Here is an 8,797-nt window from a genome sequence, read left to right as displayed (position 1 = left end):
AGTTGCTCCAAGAATGAAATGAAGTACTGTAGCAGCTTGAATAATGTTCCCCCCAAATTCCATGTCCACCTGGAGCCTCCAAATGTGACCTTATTTGGAAGTAGGGTGTTTGCAGATGTAATTAGTTAAGATGAGGTCATACTGGAATAGGGTGGGCACTAACCCAATGGCTGGTGTCCTTATAAGAAGAGGAAAGACATGCAATGATATGCACAACGAATAAGATCATGAAAAGATGAAGGCAGAGACTGGAATGATCTGCTGCAGCCAAGAAATGCCAAGGCTTGACAGGAGCCCCCGGAAGCTAGGAATAGACAAGGAAGCATTCTTTCCTGGAGCCTTCAGCAGGAGTATGGCCATGTGACACCTTGATCTCAGACATGTAGTCTCCAGAATTGTGACAGAACTATAAGTACAGTGTCTGCTGTTTTAAGCCACCCAGTTTGTGGTGATTTGTTATGGCAGCCCCCAAAACCAATAATGATACCTGTGTAAAGTTCTTGGTACGTAACTAGAACATGCTGGTATTCTTCTTTCCCTCCCCTTCTCCAACTTGTAAATGTGCACATGCGTGCTCACTTTGTCAGCACGTATATTAAAATTGGAACGATACAGAGAAGATTAGCATGGCCCCTGCACAAGGATGACACGCAAATTCTTGAAGCGTTTCATATTTTTTCAATCAAGTCCAGGAAGCGCAGAGAGTACCATACAGGATAAATCCAAGGAGAAACATGCCAAGACACATATTAATCAAACTATCAAAAATTAAATACAAAGAAAAAATATTAAAAGCAGCAAGGGAAAAACAAAAAATAACCTACAAGGGAACCCCCATAAGGTTAACAGCTGATCTTTCAGCAGAAACTCTGCAAGCCTGAAGGGAGGGCAGGACATATTTAAAGTGATGAAAGGGAAAACCCTACAAACAAGATTACTCTACCCAGCAAGGATCTCATTCAGGTTCGACAGAGAAATTAAAACCTTTACAGACAAGCAAAAGCTAAGAGAATTCAGCACCACCAAACCTGCTTTACAACAAATGCTAAAAGAGCTTCTCTAGGCAGGAAACAAAAGAGAAGGAAAAGACCTACAATAACAAACCCAAAACAATTAAGAAAATGGTAATAGGAACATACATATCAATAATTACCTTAAATGTAAATGGATTAAATGCTTCCACCAAAAGACATAGACTGGCTGAATGGATACAAAAACAAGACCCATATATATGCTGTCTACAAGAGACCCACTTCAGACCTAGGGACACATGCAGCCTGAAACTGAGGGGATGGGAAAAGATATTCCATGCAAATGGAAATCAAAAGAAAGCTGGAGTAGCAATTCTCATAACAGACAAAATAAACTTTAAAATAAAGACTATTACAAGAGACAAAGAAGGACACTACACAGTGATCAAGGGACCAATCCAAGAAGAAATAACAATTGTAAATATTTATGTACCCAACATAGGAGCACCTCAATACATAAGGCAAATGCTAACAGCCATAAAAGGGGAAATCGACAGTACCACAATCATAGTAAGGTACTTTAACACCCCACTTTCACCAATGGACAAATCAACCAAAATGAAAATAAATAAGGAAACACAAGCTTTAAATGATACATTAAACAACATGGACTTAAGATATTTATAGGACATTCCATCCAAAAACAACAGAATACACTTCCTTCTCAAGTGCTCATGGAACATTCTCCAGGATAGATCATATATTGAGTCACAAATCAAGCCTTGGTAAATTTTTTTTCACGTCTTTATTGGAGCATAACTGTTTTACAATGGTCTGTTAGTTTCTGCTTTACAACAAAGTGAATCAGTTACACATATACATATGTTCCCATATCTCTTCCCTCTTGCGTCTCCCTCCCTCCCACCCTCCCTATCCCACCCCTCTAGGTGGTCACAAACCACCTAGCTGATCTCCCTGTGCCATGCGGCTGCTTCCCACTAGCTATCCACCCTACGTTTGGTAGTGTATATATGTCCATGCTGCTCTCTCACTTAGTCACAGCTTACCCTTCCCCCTCCCCATATCCTAAAGTCCATGATCTAGTAGGTCTGTGTTTTATTCCCATCCTACCCCTAGTCTCTTCATGACATTTTTTTTTCTTAGATTCCATATATATGTGTTAGCATACAGTGTTTGTTTTTCTCCTTCTGACTTATTTCACTCTGTATGACAGACTCCAGGTCTATCCACCTCATTACAAATAACTCAGTTTCATTTCTTTTTATGGCTGAGTAATATTCCATTGTATATATATGCCACATCTTTATCCATTCATCTGTTGATGGACTCTTAGGTTGCTTCCATGTCCTGGCTATTGTAAATAGAGCTGCAATGAACATTTTGGTACATGACTCTTTTTGAATTATGGTTTTCTCAGGGTATATAATGAGCAGTGGGATTGCTGGGTCATACGGTAGGTCTATTTTTAGTTTTTTAAGGAACCTCCATACTGTTCTCCATAGTGACTGTATCAATTTACATTCCCACCAAGCCTTGGTAAATTTAAGAAAATTGAAATTGTATCAAGTATCTTTTCTGACCACAACGCTATGAGACTAGATATCAATTACAGGGAAAAAAATCTGTAAAAAATAAAAACACATGGAGGCTAAACAATACACTACTAAATAACCAAGAGATCACTAAAGAAATCAAAGAGGAGATCAAAAAAATACCTAGAAACAAATGACAATGAAAACACGATGACCCAAAACCTATGGGATGCAGCAACAGCGATTCTAAGAGGGAAGTTTATAGCAATACAATCCTACCTCAAGAAACAAGAAACATCTCAAATAAACAACCTAACCTTACACCTAAAGCAATTAGAGAAAGAAGAACAAAAAAACCCCAAAGTTAGCAGAAGGAAAGAAATCATAAAGATCAGATCAGAAATAAATGAAAAAGAAATGAAGGAAACAATAGAAAAATCAATAAAACTAAAAGCTGGTTCTTTGAGAAGATAAACAAAATTGATAAACCATTAGCCAAACTCAAGAAAAAAAGGGAGAAGACTCAAATCAACAGAATTAGAAATGAAAAAGGAGAAGTAACAACTGACACTGCAGAAATACAAAGGAACATGACAGATTACTACAAGCAACTATATGCCAATAAAATGGACAACCTGGAAGAAATGAACAAATTTTTAGAAAAGCACAACCTTCTGAGACAGAATCAGGAAGAAATAGAAAATATAAACAGACCAATCAAAGTGCTGAAATTGAGACTGTGATTTAAAATCTTCCAACAAACAAAAGCCCAGATGGCTTCACAGGCGAATTCTATCAAACATTTAGAGAAGAGCTAACACCTATCCTTCTCAAACTCTTCCAAAATATAGCAGAGGTAGGAACACTCCCAAACTCATTCTACGAGACCACCATCACCCTGATACCAAAACCTGACAAAGATGTCACAAAGAAAGAAAACTACTGGCCAATATCACTGATGAACATAGATGCAAAAATCCTCAACAAAATATTAGCAAACAGAATGCAACAGCACATTAAAAGGATCGTACACCATGATCAAGTGGGGTTTATTCCAGGAATGCAAGGATTCTTCAATATATGCAAATCAATCAATGTGATAAACCATATTAACAAATTGAAGGAGAAAAACCATATGATCATCTCAATATATGCAGAGAATGCTTTCGACAAAATTCAACACGCATTTATGATAAAAACCCTCCAGAATGTAGGCCTAGAGGGAACTTACCTCAACATAATAAAGGCCATATATGACAAACCCACAGCCAACATCCTTCTCAATGGTGAAAAACTGAAACCATTTCTTCTAAGATCAGGAACAAGACAAGGTTGTCTACTCTCATCAGTATCATTCAACATAGTTTTGGAAGTTTTAGCCACAGCAATCAGAGAAGAAAAAGAAATAAAAGGAATCCAAATTGGAAAAGAAGAAGTAAAGCTGTCACTCTTTGCATATGACATGATAGTGTACAAAGAGAATCCCAAAGATGCTACCAGAAAACTACTAGAGCTAATCAATGAATTTGGTAAAGTAGCAGGATACAAAGTTAATGCACAGAAATCTCTGGCATTCCTATACACTAATGATGAAAAATCTGAAAGAGAAATTAAGGTAACACTCCCATTTACCATTGCAACAAAAAGAATAAAATACCTAGGAATAAACCTACCCAAGGAGATAAAAGACTTGTATGCAGAAAACTGTAAGACACTGATGAAAGAAATTAAAGGTGATACAAACAGATGGAAAGATATACCATGTTCTTGGATTGGAAGAATCAACATTGTGAAAATGACTATACTACCCAAAGCAATCTACAGATACAATGCAATCCCTATCAAACTACCAATGGCATTTTTCACAGAACTAGGAAAAAAATTTCACAATTTGTATGGAAATACAAAAGACCCCAAATAGCCAAAGCAATCTTGAGAAAGAAAAACGGACCTGGAGGAATCAGGCTCCTGGACTGAATTCAGACTCTACTACAAAGCTACAGTAATCAAGACAGTATTATACTGGCATAAAAACAGAAATATAGATCAATGGAACAGGATAGAAAGCCCAGAGATAAACCCACACACATATGGTCACCTTATTTTTGATAAAGGAGGCAAGAATATACAATGGAGAAAAGACAGCCTCTTTCATAAGTGGTGCTGGGAACACTGGACAGCTACATGTAAACCAATGAAATTAGAACACTCCCTAACACCATACACAGAAATAAACTCAAAATGGATTGAAGACCCAAATGTAAGGCCAGACACTATAAAACTCTTAGAGGAAAACATAGGCAGAACACTCTATGACATAAATCACAGCAAAATCCTTTTTGACCCACCTCCTAGAGAAATGGAAATAAAAACAAAAATAAACAAATGGGACCTAATGAAACTTAAAAGCTTTTGCACAGCAAAGGAAACCATAAACAAGACAAAAGACAACTCTCAGGAGAACAGTATGGAGGTTCCTTAAAAAACTAAAAATAGAACTACCATATGCCCCAGCAACACCACTACTGGGCATACACCCTGAGAAAACCATAATTCAACAAGAGTCATGTACCACAATGTTCACTGCAGCTCTATTTACAATAGCCAGGATATGGAAGCAACCTAAGTGTCCATTGAGAGATGAATGGATAAAGAAGATGTGGCACATATATACAAAGGAATATTACTCAGCCATAAAAGGAAACAAAATTGAGTTATTTGTAGTGAGATGGATGCACCTAGGGTCTGTCATACAGAGTGATGTAAGTCAGAAAGAGAAAAACAAATACCGTATGCTAACACATATGTATGGAACCAAAAAAAAAAAAAAAAAAAGGTTCTAGTGAAACTAGGGGAGGACAGGAATCAAGACACAGACGTAGATAATGGACTTGAGGACATGGGGTGGGGAAAGGGGAAGCTGGGACGAAGTGAGAGAGTAACATTGACATATATACACTACCAAATATAAAATAGATAGCTAGAGGGAAGCAGCTGCATAGCACAGGGAGATCAGCTCGGTGTTTTGTGTCCACCTAGAGGGGTGGGATTAGGGAGGTTGGGAGGGAGCCGCAAGAGGGAGGAGATATGGGGATATATGTACCTGTGTAGCTGATTCACTTTGTTATAAAGCAGAAACTAACACACCTTTGTAAAGCAATTATACTCCAATAAAGATGTTAAAAAAAATTTTTTAACCAATAACAAAAGAAAAAAAAATGCACCCCAGTGTTCATTGCAGCACTATTTACGATAGCCAAGACATGGAAACAACCTCAAATAAATAAATAAATAAATAAATAAATAAATAAATAAATAAATAAATAAGCACACGCAGGTCAATGGGTACTCGCATGCAGAGAAGTGACACTGAAAGTAAAACCAAAACTTGCCAGTAGGTTGGGCTTCAGTCAGTTCCTTAGCATCAGTTTTGGTTTGAATTGTACTCATGTTAAGAGAAAGCCTGAGTTGGATGGGGACGGTATATTTTCTTGTCTTGTTCAGTGTACCTTATCCCCACAATTTTCTGTTATCCATTCTCGTGCGTCCCTCTGCCAGCTAAAAAGAACCCTGGGTTGGAGCTACTGCTTGTTGCATTGGTGTCGGCAGCAACCTAGGTTTTGTTTTTGTTTTGGCTGTTTGTTTTGTTGGCCTCTATGAGGGAATCTGACAAAGAGCAACTGTTTGTCGTTTTATTTTCTTTTGCGTCTTTGCCTGAGGAGCCGTGCCAGGGCCTGATGTGAGTATCGAGTGGGTTGAGATTTTCTCATACTTTGAGTTGGTGTTTTAGACCGTGTTGAGGGTGCCATAGTTGTGTAAGCATGGGCACATTTTCTCTCCACACCATTGGAATGGGAGAAACTGCCTCAGAAACTGTGCTCAGGTGCACAAACAAGCTAATTTCCTCCTCTCCTCAAAATAGTAGGATTTCTCTTGCTGGCCCTATGCTTATTATTCTTGTTGAGCAGTTTTATAAGGTGAGATTTTTTTTTTCTGCACAAAATAAATCTGCACCAAAAAATATTTACTCCTGATGTTGTCTCTCTGCTTAGAATTTTGGAGGGTTAATGGAACTTAAAAATTTGGATTTTTACTTCTAACACCTGTTTGTGATTATCCCTTTGGCAGGCAGTCAACATTCCAGGTTAGTCTGTGTTTACAAGCTATATTCAAGTGTAAGCTGTTAAAAAAAAAAAACTATAATTACGTTAACTTATAATATAGGCAACCATTATTTAACAAAAGTGTGATTTGGGCCTACTAAAAGGCTTAATATTCTACATAAAATGATGAAAAATGTTTAGCAAAATGAAGGAAAACTGCAACTATTGCTATTTATTGGTCACTATCCAGGTGCACATAGTAGAAAAGTGATGACAATGGATTCATGTGAGAAAGGGTTGAAGTGAGGAGGTGAAACTTGAATGAAATTACCTACAAATAAGGTCTTGTGACCCTGAAATTCTGTGGTTCTGTGGAAGGGAATGATTGACATACATCGACAAAAATGTACAGTAAGAATATTCAGTGTGAGCAGTAATCAGACAGTTGTAGCAGGAGTCAAATGCCAATTGATCTGGATGTTTTTTAAGCTCCCTTTGAAGCCTAAGATTCTATGAATAGATGAACTATATCTCTTGCCACTTGGAACAGGTCTATTTGCCTTTATTACCTGAACTCTCACCATCAGCAGGATGTTCCTTTCCCACTCTTCAACATGTCTTCTCAGATTTCTTCTGTCTGTGAGCCTTTCCATTAAACTGCAGCTCCTCATAGGCAAAGACCACACCTTTTAGGTTCTCTGAATCCCAAGTACCCCTCACAGTGCCTCACAATATGCATGGGTGCTCATTGGGTGCTTGTTGAGTTGTTGAATTAATTGATTTGATGAAGTGGAAGGTGAATCACCAGATGTGGGGTATTTGCACAGCGAGCATTGGGGCTGATGGAGGTGATGCAGATTTCTCAGGGACAGTATTAGGGGTCATGCTTCAGAGCTGACTTTCTTTAAGATGCATTGGACAGTGATCCATAGGTTGTTGTGTGTCATTTTTATTCCACGTGGCAACGTCCAAATATACCACATGCCTTAACTGTAGCATACTTGGGTTACCCTGTAATGAGTCAACTGCAGCCTGACCTCCTCATGTCCCACGCTGCTCTACTGCTGTGGGGCTCCCTCATATTGTGTTCCCCTAATCTTCAAATCAACTATCAGAATTCCAGGATAGATAAAGGAATCTGAAAGGTTATCCAGCCCCAATCACCTCAGTGCCCTCCAGCCCTCTCTAATAACCCTGGGGCTGATTCCCAGTTCTTAGTCTCCCGACCTCTCTATTGTCAACCACTTCTCCTTCTTGGGATTTCCTCCCTTGGCTCTGAGATATTGTGATGGGGAAGCTTTTCACTCTTAGGATCATTTCTTCTCTGCTTTTGTCTCTGGTCTCTTACTCCTGCTCTCCAAATTTGGGGGCATTCCTCGGAGTTCAGATCTTTTCTTTCTAACCTCTCTTTGTATACTCTCTCCCTCAGAGAGTTAATTCATTCCCCAAAGTCAACTAACATTTTATTAGAAATAACTTCTTTATCTTTATCTCTAGTCCCAAATTGTGTCCCACACTCTAGACCTACATTTTTCTTGACTGCCTTGCATTATTTCATGACTCAAACCTAACTCATCGTCTTCCCTTTAAAAATCAGCTCTTGATCTTATATTTCCTCCACCCCCCACCCAATGACATCAATATTGTTTTGATAGTCTGGCCTCAAAACCACAGTCAACTTGTTGATTCTGTTTCTTTCCCATGTGACTAATCACTTGTCAATTGTTTTGTCAGTTGTCCTGTCAATTATCTTATTGACAGGAAGTTTCTCCTTCCTCTCCCTTTTTCCCTTTTCTGATCCTAAATCAGATGCTTTACCAAACATCTGGATGAACCCTGTGACCCCCTAATCAAGTAGCTGGCCTCCAATTCCACTCTCCCTCTATTATATATTGAAAAAAAATAAACAAACTCAGATTTAATCTTTTCAGACTTCTTTGTTATTGTCACTCAGTTTCTGAGTGACTGTCATTGTTTTTTACTGGCAGCTCTACCTGGCATTAAGCTCTCAACATTCTTGTCTCAAACTTATTTCCAGCCAGGTTATGCTGTTCATTATCTTCCTCAAGCCCTGTGTGTTTGCACCTCTAAAACTTTGCTCCCGGGTCATCTGCAGTGCCCTCAAGAGTTGTTCCAACTCTCCAATTTCTACCAGTGCTTCAAAGACTCA

General features: G+C 38.5%; 1 non-coding gene across 1 annotated transcript; it reads left to right on the top strand.

Annotated features, from left to right (window-relative positions):
* Positions 1 to 571: 571 nt before the first annotated feature.
* On the top strand, positions 572 to 678 carry LOC131762079 (U6 spliceosomal RNA). Its single transcript, XR_009337157.1, has one exon. It is a non-coding gene; the product is annotated as a U6 spliceosomal RNA (small nuclear RNA).
* Positions 679 to 8,797: the final 8,119 nt, after the last annotated feature.

The sequence above is a fragment of the Kogia breviceps genome, chromosome 8 (assembly GCF_026419965.1).
Source record: "Kogia breviceps isolate mKogBre1 chromosome 8, mKogBre1 haplotype 1, whole genome shotgun sequence".
Taxonomy (NCBI): Eukaryota; Metazoa; Chordata; class Mammalia; order Artiodactyla; family Physeteridae; genus Kogia; species Kogia breviceps.
This window is presented reverse-complemented; position numbering and strand designations above follow the sequence as displayed.